A 13,474-nucleotide genomic window follows, 5' to 3' on the forward strand; every position below is an offset into this window, starting at 1 on the left:
GCCTTCAGCTCAGGTCATGGTCCTGGAGTCCCGGGATCGAGTCCTGCATCGTCCGGCTCCCTGCTCAGCGGGGAGTCTGCTTCTCCCTCTCCCGCTCCCCCTCTTTTGTGCTCTCTCTCATACTCTCTCTCAAATAAATAAATAAAATCTTAAAAAAAATGTTCTGTAGATAAATGAATAGCAAACGAGTTCCTCCCTACATGCCAGAGGGCACATTCTATGCAGACCCTGAAATTAAGGAGCTCCAAATCTAGCTAAGAAGCCATGTGTATTTAAAAAATATAAAGCAGCAAATAAACATTATGTCATAAATGATATTAGCAGTTTAGAGTGGTTCTGGGTGATCTAGAAAGGATCTGTAAGCAAGTGACCTGGAGCTGGGCCAGGTCAGTGTGAAGGCCTGGATTATGCTATCTTTCCTGGTTGACATCTTCTCTCAATCGATCATCAAGGAACTTCCAGACATGCAATAACAACAATAACCGCCAAGAAACTCCTCACACAGGTAAGCAGAAGTACTTCATAAAGTCTAAAATGTTTAATACCCTATCACTGGAATCTTCAGAAAAGCATGAGGTGGCTTATCTGTTACCATCCTCACCATCACAGCATTTACCATGAACCGAATGTGGTGCCAGACACAGCAGTGCTGGCTGGATAACATAACCCCCACCCACAATCTCTGTCTTCCTTATTTGCCTTCATTACAGAGTCTCGAAAAGCAGATCCCTTTTCTAGGCTTTCTTCTAACCAGAAGTGTCCGTGTGCCACAGTTCTGAACAGTAAGACATAAGCAGAAATCTGCTGGGGGCTCATGGGAAAGCTTTTGATTTTCCTGCTAACGTGAAGTAAAAAGCCACCACTTTACGGAAGGCTGAATGGGAAGATACAAAGAATAAGCATCCTTGATTGCAACACTAATCTTTACGGCAGCAACTGCTTATTATAGATTTCTTATAATGTGGTAATTGTAAACCATTCTCAGTCAGCTTAATAAATTGAAAATATTCCTGATATAAATACTTACCATGTGCTTAACCAAGGTTATCGAATAGGTAGGTGACAGAAACAGAATCCAAGCCCATGTATGACAGATCCAAAACCTTGACTCTTAACCACTACACTAACCAGGGTGCACGTGTGCTATTAAAACTCAGGTATCTTAATGACCAGTCCTGTGGTTGTTTTGTTTGGAGGGACTACTTATCCTACAATGGTCACAGCCATTCTTATCATAAAACTTTATATCCTGGATACATCTTAATAATATGTTCCCCACAAAAATGACACCAGTTTCACTGGCTCTCAGACTAGGGGCAAAGGGATTCAACTTATTGACTTATATCAGTTATCTTCTAGTGATTCCCTTCTTGGCAGTCTATGATCCTCTTCTTCATTCTGAGTTTCTTTCACATTTGAAATCCAGAAAAATTTAACATTTCCCTACAGACACTTTCCATTTCCCCCCCCCCCTTTTTTTTTTGCACCCATTTGGACTTTCAAGATGGCTACAAGTGAGTTCTGCCCTTGTTTTCTACACAATAGGCAAGTGTCATTTCAACAAACTAAGCATCTGATAACACTTAAAAATAAACAGTACACTGTTTCTGGAGGGTCACTTATCTCCGTACAATAGAGCAAATTGGAAGATCGTTCAGAAATATTTCAAAGCCTAAAACAACACTGAGCTGAAATGGCACAGTGGTCAGCTGTTGGCAGCTGGTTGGGTTTTCATGGCTTTACTCTCAAGTGAAATGCACTCCTTATCTGTGGTTCTGACTGGCCATTACACAGGAGGATAAATGGGGGGTTGCTTTTGCCTGTCATGGAAAGCTTAAGATGTGTTCTCTATGTGGGTCCCTAAAAGCAGATAGCTTCTCTGCAAAGCTGACAGGTCACCTCCCTCAACCAATTAGCCAATTGTCTGAGATCACTCCTCATAGATCAAGAAAAACTGTCTTGTGAATGAACTCTGTTCATGCAGAAAGCAAGAGCCTTCTGTCTCCTTCTGAAGACCCTATTCAACTCTAAGGCCCCTTCCATCTACAAAATTCTAAATTCTACAAATGTGAACAATCAGCTTCAATGAAAGAATCCTTCCGGCTTTACAGCAAAGGAGTGCTTTTTTGACTATGGGGTTTTTGGTTTTGTTTTGTTATTTATTTATTTATTTTTATTTTTATTTTTTTTAAAGATTTTATTTATTTGACAGAGAGAGACACAGAGAGAGCAGGAACACAAGCAGGGGGGAGCAGGAGAGGGAGAAGCAGGCCTCCCGCCGAGCAGGGAGCCGGATGCGGGGCTCTATCCCAGGACCCTGGGATCATGACCTGAGGCAAAGGCAGACGCTTAATGACTGAGCCACCCAGGTGCCCCTTGTTTTGTTTTTTAAAAGAAAATTGTTTTTTAAATGTAGCTTCCTGACTATACCAGGTGTGAAATGGTAAATGAAAGAACAAGCAGTTGTGTTGGCCATCTTTGGTTGATCCCGTCAAAGCTTGCCAGACTGATGTCATTCTGGATGCTTCCTATTCTGCTGACCAAGCTAGGTCTTCCTAGAAAAATCTATAGAGTGACTGTCCAGTTCTAATCAAGACATTGCATCAAATTCCAAAAGCTCGGGGCTATCTGGGTGATTGGTAGCTAGCTCTCATTGAATAAAGAGGAGTGAGTGGCCCCTCTTCTGTGGTTAATACTAGGAACTGGGGACAACCTTCATCTCTGGCCCATTGGAATAAGATGGGCTGAAAATCAATCTCTTTGCACTGAGTCACAAGATACCCTTATTTATACCATTTGCAGAACATCTCTCTCTGACTCTAATTTTCCTGCTTCCAAATACAGTGCTGTTTTGTTCAGACATCTACCCTTCCCTGTGCCATTCCCCCTAAACTTAGAACTCCTTCAAAAGTCTAAAACTCTACAAAGCGCAGACATAACATGGGAAGCCTGTATCTCCTGCATCTGAGAATACTGAAAAAGCTTTAATAGAGATGTAAGAGCTCGATAATGGGACAGAATTTTAATAAACACGGATGGGGGAAGGAGTAAAAACTCCCCACGAAACGGAGAAAAGAAAGAATACTTAGTGTGTGACAGATTCTATGCTAAGTACTTTCACATAAATCCTCATCAATACCTTGTAACAGATGACACGGGGAAAGGCATGTATTATTATTCTCTCAAAGCTTTTAACCAGTTTAAAAAATTTACCCAAGGTTACACAGCAAACAAGAGGGGAATGTAGGTCTCAAATTCAGATCTAGCTCTAAATCCTCTCTTTCCCCACCAAACTGATGAGTAATGGCATGGAAGAAGGAAAGAACAAGGCTCATTTGGGGAATGCGAACGGGATTAATACGATGGGTGAGTGTGTAGCAGCTTCTGAGTATCTGCTCTTTGGGAGTCACCACTGAAAGAAAAGGGCCCCATGACACAGACCCCAGTAGTGCTACTAGGTGTGAACACAATGAGGTTGTTGATCATTCTGACAAGATGAATCAGAGTAAGTGATGTCTTTTAAGAAACTGTCAGTAGTTCTCATGTTGATGACTCCAGTTCAGGATTAGGATGGCTACTTCTTTCATCATTTCCATTTGGAAATATATTTGAATTGAACCTAAATGATACCAGAGCCTTGATCTCAGTGTGTACGAGTGATATAGCTCAGCATGGCTGAAGGCAATGAGTATTTGAGGAGACTACATGGGTACCTCCTGTCACACCTAAATTTTGTAGGCTACACAGATTCCCCAAATATATCTCAGGGTCTTTTTCCATTTACCAACATTATCCCCTTTCCTATTTCTCTATTTACAGGCTCTAAAATAAGGCTTAACGAAAGTTTACTGAAGAAATGATACGTAACAGGCATTCAATAAATGTTTGGTGAGTAAATAAATGAACCAGCGACTTCTATAGGAAAAAGTGGGTGAGAGATGTTAAGTCACAGACTCAAGGTTAGAGGAGTGGGATACAATGTAAAGATGGTAAATACACGTTGGAGCTGCCAGATGGGCCGGGGGTGTCTTGAATGCTAGGCATAGGAACTTGACTTCATTTTATAGGCAACAAGAAAGAGAATCCTGAATGTTGCTGAGGATGAAAAAGTAGTGGGCATGGTGGGTTGGGAGGGACGAAAGTAATACCCATAATCGTTCTAGATTGTCAGAGAACAGCCTGAAGGTACCAAACAACAGCTGAAAGAACAGTGAACTCCCAGAAGGGAGAGGGCCAGAAAGATGGATAGAAAGCAGAATCCTTGTCTTCGTTTCATGAAACTCCTTACCTTTTCATGACGATACCAAAGGTCTAATTCCTTCACTACTCTCTCTCTCTACTGCCACCTTCTCCTTTGCCTCAGTTACTCTTCTCTTCAAGAATCTTCTTTCTCTGACCACACCTCAAAATTTCTAATCCAAGTTATCATTTGACTGGATAAGTGTAATGTATCATAGCTTCAGAACTGTTTTAAAATGTCTCAGAATTTCCAATTTCTGTGGAAGGGAAAGGCCAGTGTCAATAATATATTGTGTTCTTGTCCCTATGGACAAGATGGACTTTGCCTACTCAATTCTGGTCAGAGCCAAAGCAGAGTAAAATGATTTCTCTGCCTTCCCTATCAAAGCACAGCAGAAATAAATATAGGGAGTACCTCATTCTGTGGCACATGCAAATAAGTATACTCAGAAAAACAAACATTTCTACCCACAACTTTTCCTTGCATTCTGCCTACACTAGAGTGAACACCATCAACTAATCTGCCCAGAACTCACCCTTGTGCCTTTGCTCAAGCTCATTTTCACACCTCATGTACCCCCATCTTACTCCCCAACTATGTTGAAATTATACTCCTCCTTCAAGGACTACCTTCAGTGCCACCTCCTCTAGGCTGTTTCCTTTGATTTGTAAGGGGAATGCAAAACCCTCTCATCTAAACCCCCTACCCTTTCTTTTTAAAGATTTTACTTATTTATTTGATAGAGAGATAGCACAAGCAGGAGTGGTGGCAGGCAGAGGGAGAGCGAGAAACAGATCTCTGAGGAGCAGGGAGCCCGACGTGGGGCTCGATCCCAGGACCCTGGGATCATGACCTGAGCCGAAGGCAGACGGTTAACCGACTGAGCCACCCAGGCGCCCCTCACCTAAACCCTTTTAACACCTTGTCTGTACCTCTTCTTACAAATCACAAAAAGACTTGTAAGATAGTTTCTTATGAATGGGTCTTGTATTCCACTCTGTTCTCTCCATAAGAAATTAGTTTTGAAGCCAGGGTCTATATCATTTGGACATCTCCCATGGTTCCTAGTGTAGCATATGTATCCAGCCCAAGTAGGAAGCTCTCAAACACTTGCTGAAATGAATTAATAAACGTATTACTTACAATGAGAATTCATACACATTACTCCAGGGCATGATTATCTCTACTTTACAAATAAGAAAATGAAGCCTCATAAAAGTTAAGTGATTCAGAGAACAGGCCATGCTTCCTACAAAAGCTGAGCTAAAAGGCCCAGGTAAGAGGATTCAGATTGAATCTGGGTACCTCTTGGATAACGGCTCCTATCTTTTATTGAATAATCAACCGAGACTATAAGTTGGTACTTTTGGGGGCAAAAATTTGTCAGTGTATATATCAAGAGCCATAAAAAAATCATATAATCTAAACTAGTATGTCTACTTCCAGAATATCCAGAGATGCAAACTTATGCATAAAGATGACCATTGTACTGTTGTTCAAAATATGATAGAATCAGTAAAATCTTCTGTTTCCCATTTGAAAGACTAAAAATATGTTTACTTCTCCTCCCTCCCAAATCCCAAAGACATGACAAAGTAGTACAAGGATGAATAAATTAAAACCTAAGCTTAGGGTGGGAAAGAAGAATAAAGGAAGAAAAGGAACAGACCAGAACATTTTTAAAAATGAATTTTATTATTTTTTAAAGTAATCTCAACACCCAATGTGGGGCTGGAATTCATGAGCCTCAGATCAAGAGTTGCATGTGCTACTGCCTGAGCCAGCCGGGCGCCCCCAGACCAGAATTTTTTTTTTTTTAAGATTTTATTTATTTGAGAGAGAGAGAATGAGAGAGAGAGAGAGAGAGAGCACATGAGAGGGGGAGGGTCAGAGGGTGAAGCAGACTCCCTGCCGAGCAGGGAGCCCGATGCGGGACTCGATCCAGGGACTCCAGGATCATGACCTGAGCCAAAGGCAGCCACTTAACCAACTGAGCCACCCAGGCACCCCAGATCAGAAATTTTTAACACCTTTCAAAAGATGGCAAGTAGGTGGAATTACATTGGTAGATGTACTACAATGTAGATATATCTATAGCCAACCAAAGTGGAGGAAGCCAGGTAAACGAACATGGGGAAAAGCTTCATGTAGTAGCCAATGCTGCTCCTTGATAAGGGCCTAGAAAGGTGCCATGTTGGGAATCAGAGCATTACTGTCCAACAGAAATATAATATGAGCTACATATGTAATTTTGAAATTTCTTTTTACATTTAAAAAGTAAAAACAGATAAAATTAATTTTAATAGTATATCCAAAGTATTATCATTTCAATGTACAATCATTATAAAGATGAGATCTTTTCTTATCTTGTCTTTTTGTTCTTTGAAATCTGGTGTGTATTTTCCACTTACAGCATATCTTAATTCAGATGAGCCAGATTTCAAGGGCTCAACAGCTCACCTGTGGCTAGTAGCTATTATAATTGACATCACAAAATGAGAGAATAGGGAGAGTAAGGTCAGGGAAAGGAGCAGAAATCAAAGTGATTAATTGAAGAACTGTCTAAAGAACTAGCTGGGCAGAAACATTTTAGATATGCAAGAACTTAGAAAATTAAACTTCTATGAATTCTTTCTGAAAAATTACCAGAGATGCTTTACAACAAGGTTAAAAAGGATTCTAAGAAAGAGATGGCATGGGGTGCAAGAAAGGAGATTTAACTGAAAACTTCGTGAAATGATAGTAGGCTTTGAAATCAGAACAGGAACTCTGTAGACTGAGAGAAAAATATGTCAAGATGAAAGTTACTTCCCTAAAACAAACAGTATGATTAGGAAGCCAAGTGATATTAGGTATAAGGTAAAGGCAGATGCTTCTTTCTTTAGTCAGGGAAAAAAAAGACAATGTAAAACTCCAAAGAAAACAAAAACCGAAGACAAGGTATAAATATGAAGCAAAGAAAATGTGACAAGTGATGGAATATAGAAAGAGAATGTTTGATCTTGATGTTTGGAATAGTCTCCTTTAAGTGTCACAGATTTAGTATCATAGAACTTTATTTTCTTCTCATGGGTCAAATTATGCAACTCTGCTCTGCTGTAAATATTTGCAAAGGATATTTATTAGTTTTTAATTCTTAGAATGAATCCACAGGTGAAACTTAAGACTTCTTTATTTTATAGATCTGAATGTAAATGTTATTTAGCCATACAATATATAAGATAGGAAAGGACTAATTTTCTCATCTTACTTGTTGGAGAGTCAAAATAATCTATACATAGTTAGGGAAAAAACAGAATATTTGGTGTAAGTGGTAAGCTGCATATAAAACAAATCTGACTAAGGGGCTTTAATGATTCAATGATGCCTATTTATTTATCCAGGAACACTAAGGCTCGAATATTCTGGTGCTACAAAATGGTCTAATGAGTGAGTCACACCAAAGTCATTAAATTATCTTCAAAATTTATAATAAGCATTTTTTTAAAGATTTTATTTATTTATTTGAGACAGAGAGAATGAGAGAGAGAGAGCACATGAGAGGGGGGAGGGTCAGAGGGAGAAGCAGGCTCCCCGCCAAGCAGGGAGCCCAATGCGGGACTTGATCCAGGGACTCCAGGATCATGACCTGAGCCGAAGGCAGTCGCTTAACCAACTGAGCCACCCAGGCGCCCCTATAATAAGCATTTTTAAACTTATAATGTTAAGTGAAATAAACTGTATTCAAAACTGTAGACAGTATGGAGCCTGGGCAAATGAAATATATTAGGAGAGATTTAGGTTAGAGGTAAGTAATCACCAGACTTCTGAAAGGCTTGAGAATCCAGTTATGGAAATACAAAGTGGTACAAGCAATAGTCAAGTGTAAGTGCCAGGCACTGGTACTACCTCTGATCTATCTCTGTAATCAATCTCCCTTCTCCAACATATACAGTTTGTACTTATTAAATATTCACAGATTTAAATTCTCAAGACTACTTGAATGATTTAGGATGGCCAAGGAACCATTCAACTTGGCAGTATAGCCAAAGGAGCCTTCTTGGAAGAGCAAAGCACTGAACCATATCTCAAAGGATGCATAGGTTTGAAATTGTGGTTAGGAAGACCACACACTCCTTAGGGCAAAGGGCCAGCCCGCCAGACTGAAATGCAAAAGAGACTCTCATGGAAGAGAGGAAAATGAGGCCACTTTTAAGGCGTGGTAACCAGAAGTTACTGAGAGACACTGGCTTGTCCTCATCCCACCACTGACACAGAGATTGCTGTTTTTTAGGGCTGTATTTCAGAAGATGGAGGTATAACTTCTAAATGTGTTAAACTGAGTTCTCTTTTTCCTCCCATCAACCTATACTTCATCCTCTCTGTATTAGCCAGATAGACTACCTTTTCTCCTCCATTATTCTCCCAGCTTACAATTCTGCCCAGAATTTCTCACTAGAAAATAATTACATCACAGACAGGAGAGTTTGCTTCTAGAGAGCCAGGACAATCTACTTAGCAGCCTAAAGGGAAAAAAACAGGCAGAATGACTACAATGCTTCACCTTCCATGGCTGGACTTTGAAATAAGACTGCCCAGCTCAGTCAAAGAGAGCAGTATATTTGTTAAGGTACCTTAAATAGGGCTCTGTACTCAAAAAAAACAAAACAAAAACAATCCACATTCTTTATAAGTCTCAAACACCCCTTCTTTGGACTTTTTATGAATAGTGCATAAAAAGAGTCTATTCTTTGGAAAGACATCTAATAGAAGAGGAGAATGGGAAGAGATAATACAGCATACACATTTGCCAGACACTGTAAAGACATTCTGCAACAAATCCATAGGGTACTTGTCATGCCCATTTTACAGACAAGGAAAAGGAAGTTTAACTTCTTAGAGATTGAGTGATTTGCTGACTATGTAAATACTGGAGCTGGGATTCAAACCTACAAACTTCTTACTCCAAAACTCAGTGCTCTTTCCCTTACACCATACAGCCTCACAGAAAGAAAGGAAGAAAAAGAAGTGAATTTACCAAAGCTACATTGTTGAAAAGCAAGAACAGAGAGGTCTAGCTGTTACCTTTACAATCTCTCTCATATTTTTTAAAGAAACAAAATGGACCTACTGAATAAGACTCAGACTCTTCTAAGATAACAAAAGTGAACAGTCTCAAATAGACCTTTCTTTCAAAGGGGAAGGGGGACATTAAGTATCAGAAAGTAGAAGACTTCTTCTCTCACATGATTCTGTCACAGTTGAAAGGATGTTTTAGGGAAAAGATATTTACCTAGTGTGACCACCGCATCTAAGAGAATCCAGAAGGCATAGTAAAGGAGAGAGAGGGAGAGAAGGGAGACTGACTCAGTATTTGTTTTCCAAATATAATAACTCAAGGAAAACACAGTGAGACTCAGCTATCCAGCTGGGTGCTCTTAAGGATTAACTGTGTGTGGCTAGGCACTTAACTTCATATTTCTGATGGACCAGCTGTAAAATGGAAGAATAACTCAGAATAAGGCTTCTCGTCAAGAGAGCACCAAGACATTTATATTTATAGCTTCTGAAATATGGACCTAAGCAAATGGCCTGACATGGAGCCCCAGGCCCTAGTTCCAATATCCCTGCTATAGTTAATGTCATAAGGTTGAGCTCGGGGATAAGAGTGTCTTGAAAATGGCAGTGCCACCCCATATTTTTATATCCTTTTCACAGGTTACAGCGAGGCTTTTAAAATATAGATTCTTATTCAATGTTGAAAACAAAATGCCAGTGTAATAGGGTAGAAAGAATATGGGATGTTGGGCCATCATGGGCATGAACCTTGGTTGTAGGATTTGAACAAGTTACTTAATCTTTCTGAGACTTATTTCCCTAATCATTAAAATGAGGGATAATTACCTATCTGGGAACACTTATTTACTGAGAATTAAAAAGAGTTTCTGATACCTAAAACACTCAAAAGATAATTTCCATATTAACCCTTACCTCACACCATATACAAAAATTAATTTGAACCAGATCTAAATGTAAAAGCTAAAACTAACAGCTCCTAGGAAAAATATGAGAGAAAAATCTTTGTGACCATGAGGCAGAAAAACAAAAAACAGTATTATAAAAGAAAAATACAATAACTAGACCATCAAAACTCAAAGCTTTTGTTCCTCAAATGGCACCATTAAAGAAAATGAAAGGGCAAGCCAGACTGGAATACATGTTTTCACAGACTAGCAGAAAAATTACAGATATTTCTACCTTATAAAAAGCTGGTATCCAGACCATTTAAAAAATTCTTACAACTCTGCTCTTCCCGTAAACAGCCTGAGGTGACCTCTGAAAACGGTTCGCTATTCACTTGACCCAGAAAAGCCTATAATATCATGCAAGTCTTTGTGCTGACTTTAAGAACACACATGAAACTGCCCAGGCCATCAAGGGTACGCATATCCAAAAAACCACAAGTAGGTGAAGGACGTCACTTTGCAGAGGCAACGGGTACCATTCCCTCGCTCCACTGGTGGAGCTGGTAGGTGTGCCCAGGCCAAACAGTGGGGTTGGACACAGGGCTGGTGGCTCAAAAAGAGTGCTCAGTTTTTACTGCATGTGCTTCAAAATGCAGAGTAATGCTGAACTTAAGAGTTTAGATGTAGATTCTCTGGTTATGGAGCACATCCAGGTGAACAAAGCCCCCAAGACGCGGCGTAGAACTTACAGGGCTCATGGTCAGATTAACCCACACATGACTCTCCTTGCCACAAGGAGATGCTCCTTACTGAAAACAGCAGATTGTTCCTACACCAGAAGAGGAGGTTGCACACAAGAAAAAGATATCCCATAAGAAACGGAAGAAACAAAAACTCATGATCCAGGAGTAAATTCTGCATAAAATAAGTGCAAATAAAAGTAAAAAAAACAGAAAGAAAAAAAAAAGACTGACCATACTAAGTGCTGATGAGAATGGAGAGTAAGTGAAAATCTCATACACTGGTGTTGGGAATGTAAAATGGTACAGCCAGTTTGGAAAAGAAGTTGGCAGTTTCTTAAAAAGTTTAACAAACAATTACCATATGACCCAGCCATTGACTCCTCGGTATTTACATAAGAGAAATGAAAAGACATACATCCACACAAAGATGTGCAAATGAATGTTCATATCAGCTTTATTTAAAATAATCAGAAACTTGGGGCACCTGGAGGATGGCTTAGTGCTCTTCATTGTATGCTTAGTGCTCTTGGTTGTATGATTTGAAGTTACTTAATCTTTCTGAGACTTATTTCCCTAATCATTAAAATGATTTCAGCTCTTGATTTCAGCTTAGGTCATGACCTCAGGGTCCTGAGATCGAGCCCTACATTGGGCTCTACGCTCAGTGGGGAGTCTGTTCGAGATGCTCTCTCCCCCTCTCCCTCAGCCCTCCCCCTGCTAAAAATAAATTAAAAAAAGGAAATAGCCAGAAATTGGAAAAGCCCCCATGTCCATCAATAGGTAGTATATCCATACACTGGAAACCTACTCAGTGATAAAAAGGATCCATGCACCAACATGGACACATCTAAATATCGTTATGCTGAAAGAAGCCAGACCAAAAGTGTGCATATTGTACAATTCGATTTATATAAAATGCAAACTCATCTGACAACAGATGAATGCTTGCCTGAGGCTGAGGGCAAAGGAAGGGACAGACTGCAAAGGGACAAGAAGAATTTTTTGGGACTAAGAGAAATGTTCTGTGTCTTGACTGTAGTAGTCATTTCATGGCCATAGCAACAGACAAACTCACTGAATTTAAACAGATTTATTGTGTGTACATTATTTCTTTAAGTTGATAAGGAAAAACACTTAATTCACTTTGCCTCTCCTACTGCCACTAGAATCAAGTTAAAAAGCTACTATTGGGGCGCCTGCGTGGCTGAGTTGGTTAAGCGCCCGACTCTTGGTTTTGGCTCAGGTCATGATCTCAGGGTCCTGAGATCGAGCCCTGCATCGGACTCCCTACTGGGCATGGAGCCTGCTTAGGATTCTCCCTCTCCCTCTGCCTCTCCCCTGGACCTCTCTACGTTCACGATCTCTATCTCAAAAAAAAAAAAAAAAAAAAAGGAAAAGGAAAAAGAAAACTCTTGCCCACTTAGTCACAGGGAAAACAGGAAGCTGTACATAAAGGGGTGGTATTACAAAAGCCTTGTAATTTAGTGAGTATCAATCAGGTGTTTGGCAATGTGTGAGGCACTTTATATACATTGTCTTATTTAATTCTAACAAATTTGATGAGATAGGCACTATTATCTCTTTTACAGATGAGAAAGCAGGTTCAGAAAGTTCAAGAAATTCATCAAAAGCCACCCGGATGTAAATGGTAGATTTGGATTCATTGATGGATCTGGACTCAAAACAGTAAGCTTGACTTCAAAGACAATGCTATTATTTCCTACAGTGCTTAGGGCATCCTCAGAAAGGCAAAGCCATGATGGCCCAGAGACAGGAAGTGTTACTGAAGATTTCCTTCATCAGCAGTGGGAAATCCTCTCAAGTAGGGGAGGTTTAGCAGGTTTTTTCAAAGGACACTGGAAGATGGGAAATGGGGTACGCCTCTGCATATGAGGCCAGAGAGAAGCCTCTCACTCGGCTCCAGCATCTGCTGGTATTTTGTTAACTCTTGGCTCCTCCATATTCACCCACCCACTGGTTTCCCAGGGAAAAAAAGCCAAAAAATCTTGGCTGAACAGGCGAATGGGTCACAGATGACAGAGGTAAAAAAAAAAAAAAAAAAAAAAATCAAGAAGTTCTGTAAATATGCTTCTTTTTAAAAGCAAAAACAAATTGTACACTTCCTTTTTCTGAATTTTCCTTTTTCTCTTTGAGTTGTCCATCTTGTGAAACATTTTCTTGTCTCTATTTTCATTCATTACAGTGGAAAAAGTGAGGCAAATGGGTCATGCTGAAAGTTTAAATAAATTTACAGTCTTCCTATTTCAGACCAGCTGTAGCCCATCTCCCCTGAAGCCAGGCCCACAGATCAAGAAGGTGGCTTGAGCTACAGAAAATGGAGGGGACCAACTCAGGATAGGGACCAACACTGTGGACAGAGCATAAAGAGACCTGGGTTCTGGAATTAACTTTGTATAATCAACTTTGAGACTCTGTCAGGTCACTGTCCCTCTCCAGGCCTCGTAAGATTTTACTGATCATGTTTTTCAATTTTTAACAAAGGCCTTCCATTTATAACCAAAAATAATCTTCCCCCTAAACCCTCA

The 13,474-nt window shown here is 40.0% G+C and overlaps 1 protein-coding gene across 1 annotated transcript in view; it reads right to left on the minus strand.

The window, feature by feature from the left end:
* GAB2 (GRB2 associated binding protein 2) overlaps positions 1 to 13,474 on the minus strand; it is a 187,363-nt gene that overhangs the window by 107,522 nt on the left and 66,367 nt on the right.

The sequence above is a fragment of the Mirounga leonina genome, unplaced genomic scaffold (assembly GCF_011800145.1).
Source record: "Mirounga leonina isolate KUSES-001 unplaced genomic scaffold, KU_Mleo_1.0 Mir_92, whole genome shotgun sequence".
In the NCBI taxonomy this organism is placed as follows: domain Eukaryota; kingdom Metazoa; phylum Chordata; class Mammalia; order Carnivora; family Phocidae; genus Mirounga; species Mirounga leonina.